A 21,958-nucleotide genomic window follows, 5' to 3' on the forward strand; every position below is an offset into this window, starting at 1 on the left:
AGTTCCTCTTTAGTATCCAAGAATAAATAAAGAGAAAGCTCACTAGTAGGACCATACTATAAAAAGATGACACAAATATAGTAATACACTTGTGGAGAAATTGATATACTCCACATAGCAAATGAATTTGTAAAATACTTCAATCATTAAAGCAAGCAAGTTTTCAAAAGGTCAAAGAGAATTGAATAGGTTCTATCCATTACACGTCTATGTATGTATTAAAGAGAAGTAAAAAACTTATTTGGACAGGGAATGTGGTTCATTGAGAATGCACTTGAATACTTTGTGTGAGACCCTGGAATTAATCCCAAAAAACAAATTTTGAAAAGGCTCACTATATAGGATGTATGCCTAACAAATTCCTGTAAATGAATTTTATATCTACTTTAATTTCTGTTCTAAAATTTGGAGCATTTCTATTTGAAGAATAGCAAATTTGTGAAAATTAGGCTTGGAAAACCTGTGATTGTACAATTCACTTCCAAAGCACTAAAATTCATACAATAAAAGGAGATTATATATTTCAAGTGAATTACATGTCAGCAAAAAAAACTTTTGTTAAAATACTTCACACAAAATGCAGAATACCTAAAAAGATATTTTCTGTGTTTGCTTAAAAACTTTGTAAACTGCAACATTTAAAACAATAATATGATTTCCGTTCATTTTGAGTATTTTTTGTGTTTATTTTGAGTTTATTCAGAGATAACTCAGTCAAAATTTTGTATGTGATAACTGGAATACCTAGGAATTAAGCAACACTTATAAATAATTGATAACCTTTTCTGGAAGAAACTTTTGGCAAGTGACAGAAGACACAAATCTATGCATCTGCATCTTATGAAAGCCATATGTTACTTGGTCAATCCAATTGTTTTTCTCTACTTTGCTAGGGAAAAAGTATTCTCAAGATAAGAGCCAATAGCAGTGAAAAGAAACAAAATACACTATCATCTTGATTTATTTGTGAAAGTAACAAATGAAATAAACTATTCCACTTAAGGGATTCCAATATTAGTATCTATGAAGATGTTCCTGAATGCCAAAATCCATTGAATTTTGGGAATTTTAATTTCTATGAATATATGAAAACTGGAACAAGAAAAGAAATACAATCTTTGAGCAAACCAGCCTTGGAATAATTTTCTCAGTTGCTTTGAAATTACATAAGAATTGATATTCCTTTCCATTGGAAACATTTAAAAATGTTTATCATTTATTATAATTCAAATATAAAGCAAGAGTAATTTTATATAACCATTAAATATCATTATATTCCTATCATAAAATAGAATGACAAACCACTCCCAATATATTACCTACCCATCATTATTCTTAATTCCTTATCATTTCCTAAATATCTTAAACAATCTAAATAGTCATGTCTTTAAAATAGACGTTAATATTCTATACGTTTTATTTAACATTTTCCAGGGGCATGTACTCATGTTTCTAAGAAATGTTCACAGCAGTTAAAAGATGCTTTTGTGAAATTAATGTGATACATTTTGTTGTTGTTGTTGTTGTTGTTGTTGTTTGAAAGGCCTGGGCATTATCCTTAAGACTTTTTATGCTCAAGGACAGCAATCTCCAACTTGAGACACAGAGCTAATTCATGTTTTTAGTGGTTAATTATAGATAAGAATCTAACAAGAACTTTTCTGTCTTGGCCACTTTCAAACACATTTCTAAGATCTCATTACCCAGAATAGGTCGAATTATAAGAGTGAGTCATTTGCACTTGGTGTAATGTATTTTTTTTATTTTAATTATATTTAAAAAAAAATTTAAGATTTTTGTTTCGCTATAGTGTACATCATTCGACACATAAATTTAGATATATGTATATATTTCTGATGACAATCTCTAAAAATATATGTCATTCTACACATAACATTAATATTTATATATACAAATATTTCTGAAGACAGACTCTCTATAAAAATTTTTGCTACTATTTTTGAACTTTTATATTTCAAATATATACAGTCTATTTTTGTAAAAGTTTCCTAGAATAAAATGATTAATATTTCAATAGAAAGTAGAGCTTTTACTTTCAACGGAATTTTATATCTACTTATGACATTGTAATAATATTTACAGTGTATTACTTGAAAAAGTTCGGTCCAAACTCTTAAATATTTGTGTGTAATGAGGGGGAGAGAGGAAGTTAATTCATACTGGTTAAGAATTAGCAATGTTTCAAAAATCTATTCCATAATTTATTATAAACACATAGTCAAGTCACTTGATATGGTTTAGTTTTCTTGTTTCTTTATTTGTTCAAAATTTTAATATGGATGCATGCACAGTTTTAACATTACAAATACTAATCAAAAGAAAATAATAGCAAAATCATAGGGACATATAAGACTTTCACTAATTAGCACTTATGATGCTAATAATAATTTTGATAAAGATGATGATGATGACCACAATGTAGCCTGACAATGATAAGGTTATTGAAAAGGAAAAAAACTTTAGAATTCTTTGAAGCTAGAGTTCCCACATTGAATACAGTTATAAACTGAATTGGATTATATACAATAATAACAAGAGGAGAGTTTCAATACCAAGAAATAAAATTACATTAATAGGTAGAGACAGTAAAAACCCTAATGTTATTTTTGCAGTCTCTCTAATGTATACTCACTTTTTTATTGTGAAAATACTGTACAGAGGGGTTACAATTACATGGGCAAGATAGTGAGTACTGTCCTTATCAAGCATTGTAGCCTTCTCCTTTGTTTACCCTTCACATCCCTTCCCATCCTCCCTTCCCCTTCACCCAGTCCTCCCCCCACCCAAGTTGTAAAGTTCATTTTTGACATGACAGCTTGTACTTCTCATTGTTACAACAGGTCCACCTGTATTCTTAATTAAATGACTTGTTTTTCTCCTTCCCCTCCACCAATTATACCTATATCAAATACAGTGAAAGCAGGGATTATACTGTGGGGGAGGGACTTACAAAGCAACAAAGAAATAATTTTATCATTGCCTTAGAAAGAAATGCATGAAAGAAAAAACATTTTAAATACATATCGTAAATTTCATTTTCCTAACATCACCTTATCTGACCTTTTCTGCTTGACTCATACATATACTAGATATTGCAAATAAGGGAAATCATGGGACCTATCTTTCTTTGCGCTTGGCTTACTTCACTTAATATAATTTTTTCCAAGTCTTTCCATTTCCTAACTAATGGGGCAATGCCATTCTTTCTGATGGAGGCATAGAATTCCATTGTGTATATATACCACATTTTCTTGATCCATTCATGTACTGAGGGGCATCTGGGTTGGTTCCAGATCTTAGCTATGGTAAATAATGCTGCAATAAACATAGTTGTGCTGGTAGCTTTAGTGTGGTCTTGTTTGTAAACATTTGGGTAAATGCCCAAAAGTGGGACTGCTGGCTCATAGGGGAACTGTATGTGGAGTCTTTTGAGGAACATCCATACTACTTTCCAAAGTGGTTGAACAAGTTACACTCCCACCAACAATGAAGTAATATTCCCTTCTGTCCACATCCACTCCAGCATCAATTGTTATTAGAGTTCTTGATTTTTGGCATTCTAACTGGAGTGAGGTGGTATCTCAATGTTGTTTTGATTTGCATTTCTTTTATGGCTAGGGAGGTTGAGCATTTCTTCATGAGTCTATTGGCCATCCTTCTTTCTTCTTCAAAGAAGTTTCTCTTTAAGTCTTTAGCCCACTTATTTAATGGGCAATTTTTTCTTTGAGGATTTGTTGTTGGGGGATTTAATTTTTTGAGTTCCCAGTATATTTTAGATATGAGACCCTTGTCCATTGTATGGCTAGTGAAGATATTCTTCCAATCCGTTGGCTTTCTATTGATCTTGCTAGCTATGTCCTTTGCCATGCAGAAACTCTGCAACTTCATGCAATCCCATAAGCCCAACCTTCCTGTGATTTGTTGTGTTTCCAGGGTCTCTATTAAGAAAATTTCGGCCTGGGCCAAGGAGACCTAGGGTTTCTCCTATTCCAACCTGTAATGTTTTCAGAGTGTCTTCATGACTCTGAGGTCTTTGATCCCTTTGGGGTTGATTCTGGTGCAGAGTGATATATAAGGATCTAGCTTTAGTTTTCTACAAGTAGTTAAGCATTTTTGCCAGCACCATTTACTGAAGAGGCTGTCTTTCTTCCATTCTATTTTTTTAGCACCCTTATCAAAGATTAGATGGCTATAGGTCTGTAGGTTGATTTCGGGATTTTCAATTCTATTCCATTGGTCCTGAGGTCTGTTCTTATGCCAATACCAAGCTGTTTTGATTACTATGGCTTTATAGTAGAGTTTGAAATTTGGTATTGATATTCCTCCAGCAGTGTTCTTTCCATTGAGGCTCGTTTTGGCTATTCGGGGTCTTTTATTGTTCCATATGACTTTTTCGATTCACTCTTCTATTTCCTTGAAAAATGAGGTTGGAATTTTGATAGGTATCGCATTGAATTTGTAGATAGCCTTTGGAAGTATTGCCAGTTTCACGATGTTAATCTTTCCAATCCAGGAGCATGGGAGTTTTTGCCATTTTCTAAGTTCTGTTTTGATTTCCTTTTTGAATTTTTTAAAGTTTTCATCATAGAGGTCCTTCACTTCTTTGGTTAAGTTAATTCCTAAGTATTTTATTTTTTGGGAGGCTATTACAAATGGAGTTGCTTTCCTAATTTCAGCCCCACTTTTCTCATTGATGGCATACAGAAAAGCCATTGATTTTTGAGGGTTAATTTTATACCGTGCTACTTTGCCAAAGTTTTGAATCAGTTTGAGTAATTTGGGAGTGGAGTCTATGGGATTCTTTACATACAAGATCATGTCATCTGCAAAGAGGGAGTTTTATTTCTTCTTTCCCTATTTGGATCCCTTTTATGTTTCCATCTTGTCTTATTGCTGTAGCTAGACATTCTAATACTAGGTTGAAGAGAGGTGGAGAGAGTGGACATCCTTGTCTTGTTCCTGATTTAAGAGGAAATGGCTTTAGTTTTGCACCATTAAGTATAATGCTGGGTGTCGGTTTGTCATATACAGTCTTTATTGTATTGATGAATGTTTCATGGATTCCTAATTTTTCCAAAACCTTCATCATAAAGGGGTGTTGGATCTTGTCGAAAGTATTTGTGCATCTATTGAGATAACCATGTGGTACTTATTCTTGCTCCTATTGATGTGATGAATAATATTAATTGATTTGCCTATATTGGACAAGCTTTGCATCCCTGAAATGAATCATGTTTGATAGTGGTGTGTATTTTTTGATGAATTGTTGAAGTCGATTAGCCAAAATTTTATTGAGAAGATTTGCATCAATATTCATCAAAGAAATGAGTCTATAGTTCTCTTTCTTTGATGAGTCCCTGACTGGTTTGGGGTGAGGGTTATGATGGCTTCATTTTCATTGAAGACATGGAGGATTACTGGTGTGAGCTCTGCTTTGAAGGCCTTGTAGAATTCCGCTGAAAAACCATCTGGTCCTGGACTTTACTTAGCTGGGAGGCCTCTTATTGTTGTTTCTATTTCATTGCTTGATATGGGCCTGTAAAAATGGTTTAACCCTCATCTCTGAATTTATTTATTTGGGTGTGTTCTCTTCTTTTTCTGATAAGATTTGCTAAGTGTCTGTCAATTTTGTTAATTTTTTCGAAGAACCAACTCTTTGTTTTGTTTATTCTTTCTACAGTATTTTTTGGATTCTAATTTTTTAATCTGATTTAATTTTAAATATTTCATTCCATCTACTGGATTGGCGTTTATCTTGCTGCTCTTTTGCAAGGGGGTTTAGAGGTGTCATTAAATTTTTGGTTTCAGATCTCCCCAATTTGTTGATGTAGGAGTTCAGTGCTATAAACTTGCCTCTGAGTACTGCCTTTGCTGTGTCCCAGAGGAGCTGGAAATTTGTGTGCTCACTTTTGTTGAATAGCATTGAACATTTGAATTTCCTTTCCAATCTCTTCCATGACCCACTCGTGATTCAGCAGTGTGTTGTTCACCCTCCATGTATTACTAGACTTTCTTTGGTGGCTTTTGGTGTTGAGTTCTAATTTTATTCCCTTGTTGTCAGAGAGAATGCACGGGATAACTTCAATGTTTCTGAATCTGGACAAGTTTGCTTTGTGGCCCAAATGTGGTCTATTTTAGAAATTGTTCCATGTGCTGCTGAGAAAAACATGTATTCTGTTGCTGCTGGATAAAATATTCGGTAGATGTCTGTTAAATCTAGTTGATCTATGCAGCTGTTTAGATCTGCGGTTTCTCTGTTGAGTTTTTGCCGAGTTGATCTCTCTAGTGGGGAGAGTGGTGTGTTAAAATCTCCAACTATTAATATCTTTGGATCTATGTGGGATTTGAGGGAAAGTAGTGTTTCTTTGATAAATTTGGGTCCTCCATTGTTTGTCGAATAGATATTTGGAATGGTAATATCCTCCTGAAGGAGAGATCCCTTAATTAGTTTGTAGCGACCATTTTTATCTCTTTTCAAAAATTTTAATTTGAAGTCTATTTTAGCTGATATTAGGATTGGCACTCCCGCCTGTTTATGGGGGCCGTTTGCTTGATAGATTTTGCTCCAGCCTTTTACATTGAAAATGTGTTTGTTTTTATGGGCAAGATGTGACTCCTGAAGGCAGCAGACAGAAGGATCTTGTTTTTTAGTCCAACTAGATAGTCTATGTCGCTTAATTGGAGAGTTAAATCCTTAATGTTAAGACATGGGACTGAGAGTTATACCGGAGCTCCTGTCATGTTATCCACCTTCTTGGGGGCTGCGAAATCTGGGTTCTTCATATGGTTGTTGGATTCTCAATTTGGGTGCAGTTTCTTGGTCTTTATTGTGGTCTTGTTGGTTTTCTATGTGTAGGACATCTTTAAGAATCTTTTCTAGGACTGGTTCGGTGGTCATGTGTTGTTTCAATTTTTCTTTGCTATGGAAGATTTTTATTTGGCCTTCAGTTATGAAGGAGAGTTTAGCTGGGTACAGTATTCTTGGTTGATATTTGTTTGTTTTTAAGGCATGGCATACATCATTCCAGGCTCTTCTGGATTTGATTTTCTCTGCTAAGAAATTTGAGGTGATTCTAATTGGTTTCCCTTTATAGGTGGTTAATCTTTTCTCCTTGACAGATTTAAGGATCTTTTCCTTGGTCTGAGTTGATCCTGTGTGGATTATAATGTGAAGATGGGATGTCCTATTCTGGTCTGGTCTATTTGGAGTTCTAAAAGCCTCATGTATTTGAATAGGCCTGTCTTTTTGTATGTTTGGAAAGTTCTCTGCTAGGATCCTGTTAAACAAATTTCCTAGACCATTAACTTCTATTTCTATATGCTCCTCTACACCCATTGTCCTTAGATTAGGCCTTTTGATGGTGTATTTCAAGTTTTGGATTGTTCTGTCATATTTCTTGTACTTGTCTTGGATTTTTGTATGTTCTTTCTCTATATTATCTAGGCTGACTTCAATCCCCGAAATTTGATCTTCTACACAGCCTAACCTGCTGTCAAGGCTTTCTACTTTGTTTTTATTTCTTTTCCTTGTAATTGGTCACCTTTGATTGGTCAAATTCTTTGTTGAAGCTTTGTTTTAGATCTGGTATGAATTTCTTTACTTCCTTAATTTGGTGTTCAGTGTTTATTCTGAAATCATTTAATTGATTGTTTATGGTTTCCTTGGACTCCCGTTCCTTCTGTTGGTTTCCATTCAGCATTTCCTTTGTTGTCTCCCTGAATTCCTTCAGCTCTTTGTTAATGGATCCCATGAATGCCTTTAGTGATCTTTGTGTATTCTCATCCTGCTCTCTCAATTCCTATATTACTCTTTGCTTAACTTCCTCCCACTCCTTTTCTTGCCATTCCTGTAGTTCTCTTTGAGTGTTCTCAACCTGTTCACGCCATTCCTGCCTTTCTCTTTGCATATTCTCAAGCTGCTCACGCAATTCATTTATCAGTTTTTGAGTAGCTTCCTCACACTCATGATATTCCTGAATAAACCTTTATATTGCCTCCTCTCTCTCCCTATCATGCTCATACAGAGTCCCTTGTAGGTTTTCAATCGTTTCCTGCATTGACCTTTTCTTTGCCTCCTCTCTCTCCCTATCACTCTCACACAGAGTCCTTTGTGTGTTTTCAATCTTTTCATTTATCAAGTTTGCCAGCAGTGTTTGTGGAGCTATTTTGGAACTCTCCTCTGGATTATTCATTATCTGTTTTGTCTCCTGATTATCATGAGTGGGAATTGAGATACCCGGACTTGCCATTTTGCTTGTGTTTTTCCGGCTTACTCAGCCCATTTGGGATGAAAATAACACCAGTTTTGTGCTAGAATGCTATTTTAAGGCAAGCATCAACCAAAGTCTGAATTTGCACAGTCAATAGTCTGCAGATACAATCTAGTTCAACAGATAAATCTATTCAACATCAAACAACTATATATTAATGGGCTAAGAACCCAAAGATGAATTTGGAAAACTAGAAATTATTAGTGTTAGGGAGAGATGTGGGTAAAAAAATATGAAAAAAGTGATCTGAGAAGCCACAGGGAGAGTTATCTTAACTAAGTCCTTATCTCAAAGCAGGAAATAGGTTGGATAGGATGGAAGTAGAGAGAGAGAAAAAAAGAAGAGAAAGGGAAAAGAAACGAGACCAGAAAAAATAGAAAATAATAATTAATAATATTATGCAGAACAAAAACAAACTATTCAGAGAACATGAATATAATGAGACTATGGGAGGGATATAAAGGAGATGTGAAAAGGTTAAAAATAAAAATACTTAAAATATTATATAGGTATAAAGAGGTAGTACTGCTCTTAAGGAATTTAAGTCTTAAAGATTTTGAATTGAGTAATAAATTTGTGGAGTAAGTGTGCACACAATTGGGGTAGAGTATATAGTCAACTTCCGGTTTATCTGAGGATGTGCAGGACAATTAAATCACATAAAGAAGAACGAAAGAGAAGAAAAGGTGAAAAGCATAAGAAAGGAAGATAAAAAGATCAGAAGTTCAGTAGAGCTACACAAAAATCAAAAAGAAATTAAAAAAAAAAAAGAAAGAAAAACGCACACACACATGGATCCCTAAAATAAAAATTATAAGAGGAAAAAAAAGTTACTAGAAACAATTTTTTCCAAAAATGTTAAAAATTTTAAAAAAAGTTTTAGAAAAGAAAAAAATTATGAAAAGTAGCAAAAAAAAAAAAAGACAAAAAAATTCTTTCTTTTTTTTGGGAGGGGTGGGAAAAATCTGTATCTCCCTTTTGTCTGTAACCAGCCTTTTGTTGGAGTATCTGTTCTGCTTGTGGTCCTGTGGCTTGGTTGATTTCTTAAGTCAGTTTGTTTGAACAGGGAGAAAAATACTCTGCTTTACCCAGAATTTTGCGTTCCTCCTCCTAGGCTAGTTCAATGGGAGTAGGATCTGCTTTGAATATCACAAAAGAGGGAGATGGCTTTTTCCTCAAATTTGGAGATGCTGTGTTCAGGCTAGATTCTGGGTAGTATTGAGGCCTTTCAGCAAACAGTAGCTTTTCCTGGGGGCTAGTTTGTGAGAAACTCACAGAGCCCAGCCTGGAGCCATTCTCAGGGTTTCTGTTTACTGAATTTCAATTGATTGTTGAGGCTGCTAAAGGGAGGGGCAGCCTATGGCTCTGATTACCTGTTGAAGAAAGCCACTCCTGGGGCTGGTGCCCGAGCTGGGTGTCTTTTCCCTGGGTGTAGCTGAGTCTGGCAGGTCGGCTTAAGTTCTTGTGACCTGCTAAATGACACTAATTTTATTCAAAGGCCTGAGTTGGAGCTAGCAGCTCCGTTGAGCTTTGTCGGTATCCAAGATGGAGATCTCCGGTACTGGGTGGGGAGGGGTGGCCTTAACTCCTCTGCTCCCTGAGAAGGAGTGAGGATGTCAGGCTTCTACTCATGCCGAGTCTTGGTTCCTGGGTTGTTTCTGGTATGAGAACTGCAGGATGAAGATGTCCGCTCCTTGTTGGTTCTTGCTGGTTTTGAGTAGAATCCGCTTGCCCGCAGTGCTGGTTCCTTGGTCTCGCACTCTCTGTGATTCAAGTATGGTGGGTTCTGCCACCACAGCAGTGGCAAGAGCTCAGATTTCTCTCCTTGCCTGGATTTTCCTTCTCTGGCCTAACTCTCTGTCCTGTGATGGCACATATGGTGTGATTCTCTGGCTTAGGACTGTTCACTTGAACTCTAAAACTGCTTTCTATGCAAGAGCTTGTTTAGCCACCAGCTTCTCCTCCGCCATCTTCCGAGGCTTTCACTACTAATATCACTGTTTGTCTCAAAATGCTTTAAATTCTACTCCCTCTAAGATGGGCAGAGAGTTATACTGTGGAACTTTTCTCCTCAGAGAGTGAGTACTACCCTATTGTTTAAAATAGACAAAGTACCTTGATACAGACACTGGGTGTGTGCAAACAACAAGTGATAGTTAAACAATGTTCTTATTAGTTTATAAAGATGAAATTGAAATAGAGCCACTATGAACTCAAAAGGAATGTGCAAAAAAGACAAAGGCACAAAGTAGAATGTGTCAAGGAAATGCTGAAGTATAATTTCAAATTATGTACTCACGTTTGAGGGTGTGTTCAAAGTACAGCTTCAGACAATGCAGTTGGATATCTTGGGCGGAAAACTGCTTTAAACTACTTTGGGATAACTACCAGTAGAAGCCCCTAACTCTGACTCTAATCACATCACAACATCATCAACTTAGGGACTATTTTCCAAGTGCAAAGTACAAAAAAGAGGGCTCATCACAGTTAGTGTTCTGGTTGAAGTAATGGCAATCACATAACTTTTCTTATAAGTCTTCATTTTTTTGGAAAATGTAGGAAAAAGTAGGAAAAAGTAGGAAAAAGTAGGAAAAAGTAGGAAAAAGCCAAGTAAATATTTTGCATGTACCTAAATTAAGTGGGACGCGTTATGTTGGTCTCTTTTTAACTGGGAAGCTATAGATTATGTCTTTTTATACTCTAACTTAGAACAATGATCTGCTGTCAGTTATTTCTTCTCTTCCTCTTCTTTTGCCCTTCCACTTACATAATTTTTATTTAAAGAGACTTACTTGAGCTTGCATTTCTAAATTCTTCAAAATTATCTGAATTTCTTCATATTTCTGGAAGCCTCCTATATCTTTTTCAAGGGAATATTTTGTCACTACCATTTTTATCCTATATGATGTCTTCCTGCCTAACTCTGCAAGAAATACATTAGAGTTATCCAGGTATCTCAACACTTGTACCACCATAAAAAACTATCTTACTTAGAAATCATGATTTTAGTATATCTGGGGAGGCGGCATCTGTCACTTTTGAATGACCCTAATGATACTTACATGCAATCATGATTTAAACCAACATGCCACTCAGAAGATGAACAAATCCATTAAACACACACACGGTGGAATTGGAAGCTTCCAATTCATAAGAAAATGGAAAGACTTGGAAAAATCCTACTAAGAAAAATAAGCAAGACACAAAGAAACAGATTCCATGCTTTTCATCATGTGTAATAATTAGGTAATGTCTAAGATAGTCCTAGCGGATGAGCAGGATGGCTCAATAGCTATGTATAAATAAACATATAAGAGGATGCTAAACAAAATGAACTCCTAGACATGGAAACAGAGGTTTTCCTTTGTGGTTGTTGTTTTTACTGTACTATGTGATTTCTTTTTTCTTTTGTGTTTTTCCCTATGGTTTATTTCCTGCTGTATTTGATTTCAATATCCTGTGTATTATATACACATGTATCTTAATTTAGCAAGGGAAGAGGAACAACAAAATGGCGAGAAAAAGGACAACATGTAGGATATTCACATGACAACTTGTGAGGGGTATTGGGGTAAAGTAAAAGTGTGAGAAAAATGAGGGAGGGCATAAAAAGTTAGACTTTTTAGATAGTCACTACCTTACAATTAATGCAACCCCTTCCATATATCACCTTGACAATAAAATTAAATTTAAAAATAAGCTACATAAAATATAATTTCACTGTATTTCTATAGTATATGATATTCTATATGTATTTAATTTTTTAAAAATGAACAATAATTGGCTTCTCAAGTAGAAAAAAAAATATTCCAAAATGATTCAGTGCACCTACTTTTGTTGAGTTATTTAAGGTATGGTTTCTTTGCTGGACATATTCTCTTCTTTTAACATTGTCAAATATTAGATTTATATAAACTTCATCTAATATTTCGTGGTTCAAAAGAGAAATCCATGGGGAAACAAAGGAGGAGGCTACAAGGCTTGATAAGAAATATACTCATTATCTTGCCCATCTAATTGTAACCCCTCTGTACAGTATTTTCACAATAAAAAATAAATAAAAATTAAAAAAGAGAAGTCCATACAGTTGAAGTCACTTGGATTTATTGCTATCTCAGTTCAAAGCCAAACTAGGCAGGAGAGTCTGTCTAACTCTTATCTGTATTTAAACACTAAAAAAGCCAGATGTGGAGTTTAGGCTCAAGCAACAGAGTACTAGCTTTGGGGGCAGGTGGGCAGGAAAGACAACTGTACAGGGACCATGTTCACCCTCTGGGTTCAAGCCCCAAAACCAGCACAAACTAAATAAACAAACAAGCAAATGAAAAAACCCACCTGTTTCTTTGTGACCATCCTTAAAGCATTGGTTTGAGAAGAGGCTCCTTTTGCTGATCATACTCACTGGATCCTGCTTTTTGGAATCCTTATTGCTATGGAGAACTCAGGACCAGACTGAGAAGATTACTATTGACTTTGTCGTTCCTTTTGGGGAAACTTAAAGCCATATTTGCACTTTTTGTTGGTCATGGGTCTTTAACTCTGATACTGGACCCTGTCCCTCAATTCTTCAGTTCAAGTTGAGAACTCTGCCACTTTTGGTACAGTACCACTTCTGGGTTTCATGTGGTTAATTAAAGATAAGAGTCTCATGGACTTTCCTGACCAAGCTGGTTTTGAACCACAATTCTGTGGTCTCATCTTTCTGAGTAGCTAGGATTACAGGTGTGAGCCACCAACATCCATCTTATATTTGCATTTATGTGCACTTATTGCCACTATGTAGACAAAGAATGGAAATTTATATCAAATGATGACATTGTAACTTTTTAGGAAAATCGAGGTAACAATAAATTTATCCCCCTTTTCCATGTTGTTACATTAATGATTCATGTGTTATGGGACTCTTATATTAGCATCTTCTTCTGTCTGCATTTGTGGACTTAGTATCAGAAATTGTTCATAGAGAAATAAAAAAGACTGAGATTTTTAGAAAGCAAAGGAGTTCAGGTATGAAAGTACAGCATAGAAGGATATACAATTTATCACACAGAGATAAAGATTTAGCCTAATTACTAGAATGCTAAAGGCAAGGAGGAATAAGCCTAGTTGATGACTAGTTCTTTAATAACCAAAAATGGTTCCCTAGAACATTTTGTGGTATAACTTAGTTATTACCATTTATTCCTTCTATCTAGAGTTATTCCTTGTCTTCTGTAAAAAGTATAATTAGCCTTTGCCTTTTTGGTGCCATATCTTATCAAAAAGATTTCCAAATCTCACTTATACTATCCTTCTGATTGTGATTAGCAGTGACCACTCAAAAACCTGGAATCTTTGAATTTCCAGAATTAATCTTCACCTGATATCTAAGCACATTCCTGGCATTAATTGCCATGACTTAATGAACAAAAGTTTTTGGGTTTTTTCAATATTGTATACTAATATAGGTAAAGTACATGAATTAGGGACTATTGTCAGGTATCAGTATGGAAGGAGCAATTATATATTCTAAGTATGAGTTGTTTATTTTCCATTTACTAACTAAATATTTGTTGTTGTTCTTGTTGTTTTGCCAGTCCTGGGGCTTCAACTCAGGGATAGGGAATTATTCCTCAGCTATTTTTGTTGTTGTTGTTCTAGGCTAACCCTCTACCACTTGAGACACAGCGCTATTTCCAGTGGTTCTTTTTCTGTTTATGTGGTACTGAAGAATTGAACCGAAGTTTTCATGCATGCTAATCAATCACCATACTGTGAAGCCACATTCCCAGAGCCCAAAATGGCTTTCTTAAGATGACATTACTTTTTCATTCCGTAACTATGTATCATAATTTTAGCCAGAAATTTTTGCTAGAAAAGGACATTGAACACAATACTGAGTCCAGTAAGGCTAGATGGACAAGGAATAACCGTCACGGTCTAGCCAGAGCACAGAGGGGCTTACCTCATGGAGCTGGAACAACAGACTGAGCGAGACAACTCCTAACTCACAGCCCACCTCCAGAATGAGAGGGCCACATTGGTTCCAGCCACATGGGGATGCTGGGCCACCTCCTCTAGCATCCATTAAATAAGTTCTTCAGAGAGAGAGAAAGAGACAGACAGAGAGAGAGAGAGAGACAGAGAGAGAGAGAGAGAGAGAGAGAGAGAGAGAGAGAGAGAGAGAGAGAGAGAGAGAGAGAGAGAGTCATAATTACACTTAAGCCAGGTGCTGGTGGCTCAGGCCTATAATCCTAAATACACAGGAAGCTGAGATATGAGGACTATGGTTTATAGGTAACCTGGGCACGAACATCTGTGAGACACTTATCTCCAAAGAATCACCAGAAAACCAGAAGTGGTGCTGTGACTCAAAATGTAGAGTGCTAGCCTTGAGCTGAGGAGATCGGGGACAGTGCCCAGGCCCAGAGTTCAAGCTCAACGACTGACAAAAAGTGGACTTCCCACCACAAGAAGTGGACTGAATAGCACCCATTGTCCTAGGGAGCATGGCAGAAAAGTCAGGCTGAGCTTCCTGTCAGCTCTCTTATTTTTTTTGTTTATTTTTATTATGAAGGTGATATTCCAAGGGGTGGGTTACAGTTACATAAGTAAAAGTACTTTTTTTTTACAGTGTTATCACTTCCTCATTTTTTCCTGCTTCCCCCAACACTGATATCCCATTTCCCCAAAGTTGTAAAGTTCATTTCTAACATAGTGCTTAGTGTATATCACTGTTGCTTTGGTTAATCTTTGTCCGACCATTTCTGTGATTTCCCTTCCCTTCCCCAAATCAGATAAACTTATATGTAAGACAAAGGGTACAGAAATCAAAAACAGTGACTACAGGGAATAATCCAAAGGGGGAAAAGTAAATAGAAATATCTAAAAGCAGTTCACTATACAATCATATTATATCCATGTCTTGGAGCTCATTTCAATAAGGATCATTTTCTATGATGACATGCATATAACTATTGAGCTGTTGTGATCTTTTATAAGAATATCCTAGACATATTCTAGTTCTTTTAAATGAGTGAAAACATGTAGCCTATGATTCTTTGGGTGTGGTTTGTTTGATGTATTATGTTTTCCAAGTCTTTCCATTTCCTTACAAATGGGGCAATGTCATTCTTTCTGACGGAAGCATAGAATTTTGTTGTGAATATATATGACATTTTCTCGATCGATTCATCTACTGAGGGGCATCTGTGTTGGTTCCATATCTTTGGTATGGTAAATACTGCTACAATTGACATAGTTGTGATGGTAACTTTAGTGTGGCCTTGTCTTTGGTCATTTGGGTAATTGTCCAGGAGTGGGATTGCTGGGTTATAGGGGAGATCTTCTGAGGAACCTGTATACTTCTTTATGGAGTATTTGAACAAGTTTACTTTTCAACCAATTGTGTAGTAACATTCCTGTTTGGCTACATTCCCACCAGACCAGCCTCTGTTATTATTAGTTTTCTTCATAATGGTCATCAAACTGGAGGGAGGTGGAATCTCAATGTTGCTTTTATTTGTATTTCTATGGCCAGAAATGTTGCATATTCCATCATGTTTCAATTGGCCATTCATATTTATTCTTCCGAGAGGTCTCTCTTTAAATCTTTAGCCCACTTATTAAGAGGGTTGTTTCTTTGAAGATTTGTTTTTTGGGGGAGTTAACTGCTAGGGCTCTAAATATATTTGATATGTAATGCCATTGCCTTTTGCAGAGCAAGTAACGAACTTCTCCCAACCAGTGTGCTTTCTATTTATCTTTCTATCTATGTAAGTTCTCTTCTTAGATTTGGTAAGGGTCTGCCAAGTCTGTTAATTTATTGAAACAACCAATTCTGTTTTGTTGATCTTTTTATTTTTTAGTTTGTCTTTATTTAGTTATTTCTGATTTAATTTTTTTATTTGTTTCTGTCTTCTGCTTTGGGTTTGGCCTCTTTCTTGTTTTCAAGAATTTTCAGGTATATAATTAAAACAAAACTTCAGATTTCCCCAATTGCTTGATGTAGGCACTTAGAGCTATAAATTTTCCTCTAAGTACTGCATTTACTGTTTCCCAGAGGAGTTGTTATTTTGTGTGTTCAATTTGTTAAATTTCAGAAACTTTCAGATTTTCATTCTAATGTATTCAGTGTCTGGTCATTCAGCAATGTGTTGTTCAATCTTCATGGGTTTGGGAACTTTTTTTTGCTTTTGCTTTTTTAATTCTAAGTTTATTCTGTTGTGGTCTGACAAGATATGGCAATTCAAATAATTTTTCTTTCAATTTGGATAAAATTTCTATGTGATATAGGATATGTTCTATTTTGGAGACTCTTTCATGAGCTGCTGTGAAGAATGTGTATACTGATGCTGAATGTATATTCTGTAGATGTCTGTTAGGGCTAGACATTCAATGTAGTTATTTAGGTCTTCAGTTTCTTGGTTGAGTTTTTCCTGCATGACCTATCCATGCATTTCAATGATGTGTTGAGAAATGTTTTTTTGGTTAAGTAATATTTGGTTGATGAAGTGGGGTGCTCCAGCCATTGATACTTAGACTTGATATATATACCTAATGGAGATGTGCTTTTATCAATATATAATGTCTCTTCCTAGTAATTTTATTTTGAATTCTATTTTATCTTATGTTAGTAATTCTACTGTGGCCTGTTTATGGTGTTCATGTGCTTGAAAATTTTCCTTCCAGCCTTTCAGTTTGAGTATGTGTTTTTTTTTTTTCAATAAAATGTGTCTCTTGTATATATTACATGCATGCGTCTTGTTTTATTATACTATTTAGTCTGTTTTCTAATTGGAAAGTTAAATCCATTGATATTGAGAGTTAAGTCTGTGAAATATCTCATAAGTCCTGCTATGTTATTCACCTGCTGTTAGGCTCTGTGTCTCATCTACTCTAAATATATTTACCTTGTTCACTGGTAGGGAGCATTTTATATAACCAGTTCCTGTTCTTCATGAGCTTCTCTATGTAGGATATATTTGATTAACTTCTATCCTGTTGATTTGGTGGAGATACATTGTTTCAAGATTTCTTTGGCATGAAATATTTTTATATATCCTTTTAATGTAAAGGAGAGTTTGGCTTGGGACCATATTTACGGTTGGTAGTTGATTGCCTTTAATGTTTGTCATATATCATGTGAGGCTCCCCTTTTTACCATATCAGCTAAGAAATTTGTATTTCTTCTGACTGTATATCCTTTATATAATCTGTCTTTTCTCCTGACATATTTAAGAATCCCTTCATTGATGTCTAATGATCCTCTAATGGATTATGATGTGATGGTGGTTTGTTCTGTTCTTATACTGTTTGGTGTTCTAAAGGGCTTCTCTTATCTTAATTAGCCTCTCTGCTTGATTTCCCTGTCTTACAATTGGTTATTTTTTTAGGGCTTCTATCTCTTTATTAAAGCTTTATTTTAGGTTTGTATGGATTTTCTTTACAACTTTTTATTGGATGGTGGCTTGGGAGGTATGTGTTTTAGCTGTATGTTCTCTCATATCTTTTAACTTGGCATCCATTTTTCCCTTGGACTCTCTTGCCTTCTCAGAATTTATTTTTCTTTGTGTTTGGAGTCTCCATGAAATATTTTGCTGATCTTTGCTTGGTCTCATCTTGTTCTCAAATTTCCTTGCAGAGGTTTTGTATCTTTTCATTAATCACATTTTTCAGCAGTATTTGTAATGTATTTTGAAAAATATCTTCTAGATAATTGATTGTTCTAATGCCCGTTCATTTACTGTGTGAATTATATTACCTTGGCATGACTTTTCTCATAATTTTCTGATTTGTTCTGTCCATTTGAAGTGTTTCTTGGCTTTCATTTGGGGGAATGTATGATTTTAATAGGTGACTATCTATGTTCTTGGATGATTTGTCAGGTGTTTCTTTGGTCTTCTGTTGTGATTTGTTTTTCAGGAATTAGGTTTTTGTCTAGATCATTAAGTGTAGGAGAAGAGATCAGTTGTGAGAGATGTTGTGAAATTAATACTTGTGGTTCCAACGACAATTCTGACTATCCAGTGGCAAGGTGAATTGTGCCTGTGTTTATATGTGACTGTCTCTCTGTTCATGATTTTTTTTTCCCAAGTGGCCCTTTCATTTCCACACTGCAATTGTGTTTTTGAATATGTTGGCCAACACAGTCACAGCAGTCACCTTCCTGCCTGGGTAACTTTTCATAGATTTCTGTTTTTTTGTGAAGACAGTATAAAATATTCTTTTGAATTGTGTATCAATATATAATTATGCCTAACTTGGTGTGACACCCTAGAAATGGAGTACCTTCTAGGACTCTAAATCTCTGTTTCGTTAGGGAAATCTAGGGTACATTCCTGTTGTTATTCTGCCACTGTTTTTCCCCTTCCTCTGGTTCATTTATTATATTGTGGATTTTTTTCACATAATTTAGGATTTGTGATGGTTGTATCAAGTTATTTTTGTTTTTCAGTTTGTGTTACTTTTACATAGTGATTTCTGGCTTGTATGAAGAGACAGTAATAATATGAAATGTGAAGAGCTAAAAGCTTAAAGAGGCACAATGAAGGCCTAAGTAACTACATTTCAGGCTAGCAACCATCTTGTGAGGTATGAATTATGAAAATAACCATGGGTTGGACCCAGAAATGACACAAAAGAAAAACACTTCCTGGACAACTGACACATAAACAATCCTCGGGAAAACCACAGGAATTTTCTCCAAATGCATTGACCAAACATTGGTTGGCCATGCAGGACACGGTGACCCAGTGGCCAGACACTTCTTGTCAATAACACCTCAATAATATTAGCCAATCACATATGTATAGCTTAGTTTATTTAACTGTTAATCAATCACGTAATTTCTCATTTAAAACTTCCATAAAGTTGTTTGTTCAATACTATAAAAACTGTGCTGATTCTATGCTTGGGGTCTCTTAGTGTCATGGGTTACCGATTGCACAGAGCACCAGCCTGGAGCTTGCAAATAAAAGATGCCTTTGTTACTTGTATTGGTTGGGTGGTCTTCGGGGGGTCTTGAGTCTAGTAAAACAAATGTAAGTTATTACATTGAAAGAAAGAGTGCAGGCATTTTAACCTATTTGCCACAATTAAATTCATATTAAGCAAAGCTACTTAACTCTTATTTACTCTTCAGAGGATGAGTATAGTACTGTTGGATATCTTGGAGGAAAAGACTTTAGACTGATTACAACTGATGCCTTTCATTGAAATTACTGGCTAAACATTCTCCTTCAGAAAGGCAAATGCTCCATTTTTTTTCGTATTAGTATTATAAAATCATAACATCTGCATGTTGAATTGATTTCCTCTGCTATTTTCAATACCATTCTTCATCTATTAGGTATCTAGGGCTTGGAATGACCCGTTCTTTAAAATACCTATATTGCTTATATTGTGATATAAATCTCAGTAATATTAATATGAATTTATCACTGAGTCTCATCTTGAGCTACATTCATATGTAATTTATGCAGTCTCAAGCAAGAAACCTATTTTACTCTTTTCTATTCTTTAAACAATAAATCTATTATCTTTAGAAATATGTTCTAAAGAAAATATGTTCTTTTATATTGTTCCAGTAAACATCATTTATTTCTAGTACATTTACTGAAATAAATATAAAGTATGGAACATGCAGACAACCCCCCCCTTATCACTTTAATGTATATCCTTGGGGACTATGTTATATATAAAAATAAAAAAGTGCAATGCACATGTTTATACATGAATCATCTAATGGTTATGTCAATTAGACACAAGAACTATCATACCACATCAAGTCTCAGTTTACTTAAAGGCACCAACATATTAGTGTTCATGAATATCACTCATCTTTAGAAAATGACAAGTCACAACAAAGTTTATATTTCAAATTTAAGAAATAAAAATTACACCCAGATTTGATGTGAATATCTTGTTTCCAGGAAAACAGTTATTCAGCAAACAGGGAAACAAAAAATAAGGGCTTGTCATATAGAAAGAAAGATGTAAAAGCATACTGTCTTATTTTAAGATGATACATACATGCAAATCTTTATTCAAAGATACTATAAAAATTCATGAGCGGATTTGTGAGCAGAAGTGATAGGTAAGCAAAGTAACTGGAAAACTGTATTTGTAAATAGTGCTTTCAATATATGATTACGTTTTCAATAAATACGCCTATAGATGATGATTTTGTATCTGTAACACATATCCAGTATTCTACATTTTAGACATACTCCCATTCTCTTACCTCGTTTCTTGATCAATATTCTTCTACTTTCATGATGTCAATTTCTACTATAGTAACAAGGTGGGTGTTCTCTTGGTTTCTACATCCAAAAAATGTTAGTATTTTGCAACGGTGTATAAACTCATGGAGTTTGACTGGGATGTGAAGTTTGAGGATACTGTATTCAGGGTATTAATTGGCTTGAAGCAGGCAGGAACCTATTGTGAATACACAGACACTCGGTATACTAAGAATTAGGGACTTGAACTCGGGGAAAGATAAAGGTCCAGGAAAGATCTTGAAGCTGAGATAAAGCAATGCAGCAAACATTAATCAACAATCATTACAAGGGAATGGAACATATATCTGATGTGTCTGGGTGGAAGTGGTGTGTCTGTGTGCTTGTTTGTGTGTGTGTGTGTGTGTGTGTGTGTTTGTGAGTGTGTTTGTGTGTTTGTGTGTGTGTGTGTGTGTGTGTGTGTGTGTGTGTGTGTGTGTGTGTGTAGAGAATTTTAGTGTGGCTTCTATATTTACAGTCCATAGGGCATTAATTGTTAAGGAGAAGGTGCCCTTACCAGAGCTCTGATACCATTGTCATCACTTTTTACTGCAAAAAAAAAAAAAAAAAAAAAAAAAAAAACACTTGCTTAATCTCTAACTAAAAAGGGAAAAATAAACTAACATCTTACATGATTGTTCTGAAAATTAATTGGCAAATTGAAGGCCAAAGGGAGAAATTGGAGATTAATACAATCTTTTTCCTCACTTCTGATTACTAAACTGTAATAGCTGTGATTTTCAGGAATCTCCTGTAATGTACTTACTGCTTAATTATTAATATGTTTAATAATATGAAACATATGATAGAGAAATAGATCAGCCAGCAAGCACAAAGACCTAGTGATAAGATTGAGCTTTTGAGCAGGGTTGCCACATCTTTTAGTAAAGCAATTCCTTCATATGAATTTCAAAGGTTATGGCTTTCCCTGTGTGATTAAAAGGTAAGAAAGTACTGTAGAAACAAAAATTCCTGTTCAGCCAAGTAGAAAGTGCTCATGTTCTCATCCTCATGTTGCAAATTTCCATTCCGTAAAGACTCTTTGTTAGTGTGCTTTCATTTAATATACTTCAGCACATCATCCTTCCCTGTTGGAGACGGAAAAAAAAGATAATTTTTTTGAATATTATCTTACATAAGTTAGTGTGTACCGGCATGATTTGTATAATTACAGAAGTTTGTAATTAATATAAGTAGGGATCATATCACAACTAAAAAATATAATTAAAATCACATAAGACTAGAAGTTACAGAATTTTGTGCATGAAAACATACATTAGATTAGTTGTAGAATTTCTATTTTGAGACAGACTTTATATTAAAGTATAAAGCAGTTTACTAAAGGTTAAAACATTTTAATAAAAAAATATATTCTTAAAGATATTTTTGCTTCATATTTTAAGAAGA

The sequence above is a fragment of the Dipodomys merriami genome, unplaced genomic scaffold, assembly GCF_024711535.1.
Source record: "Dipodomys merriami isolate MVZ:Mamm:240054 unplaced genomic scaffold, mDipMer1.0.p SCAF_167, whole genome shotgun sequence".
NCBI classification, from domain to species: Eukaryota; Metazoa; Chordata; class Mammalia; order Rodentia; family Heteromyidae; genus Dipodomys; species Dipodomys merriami.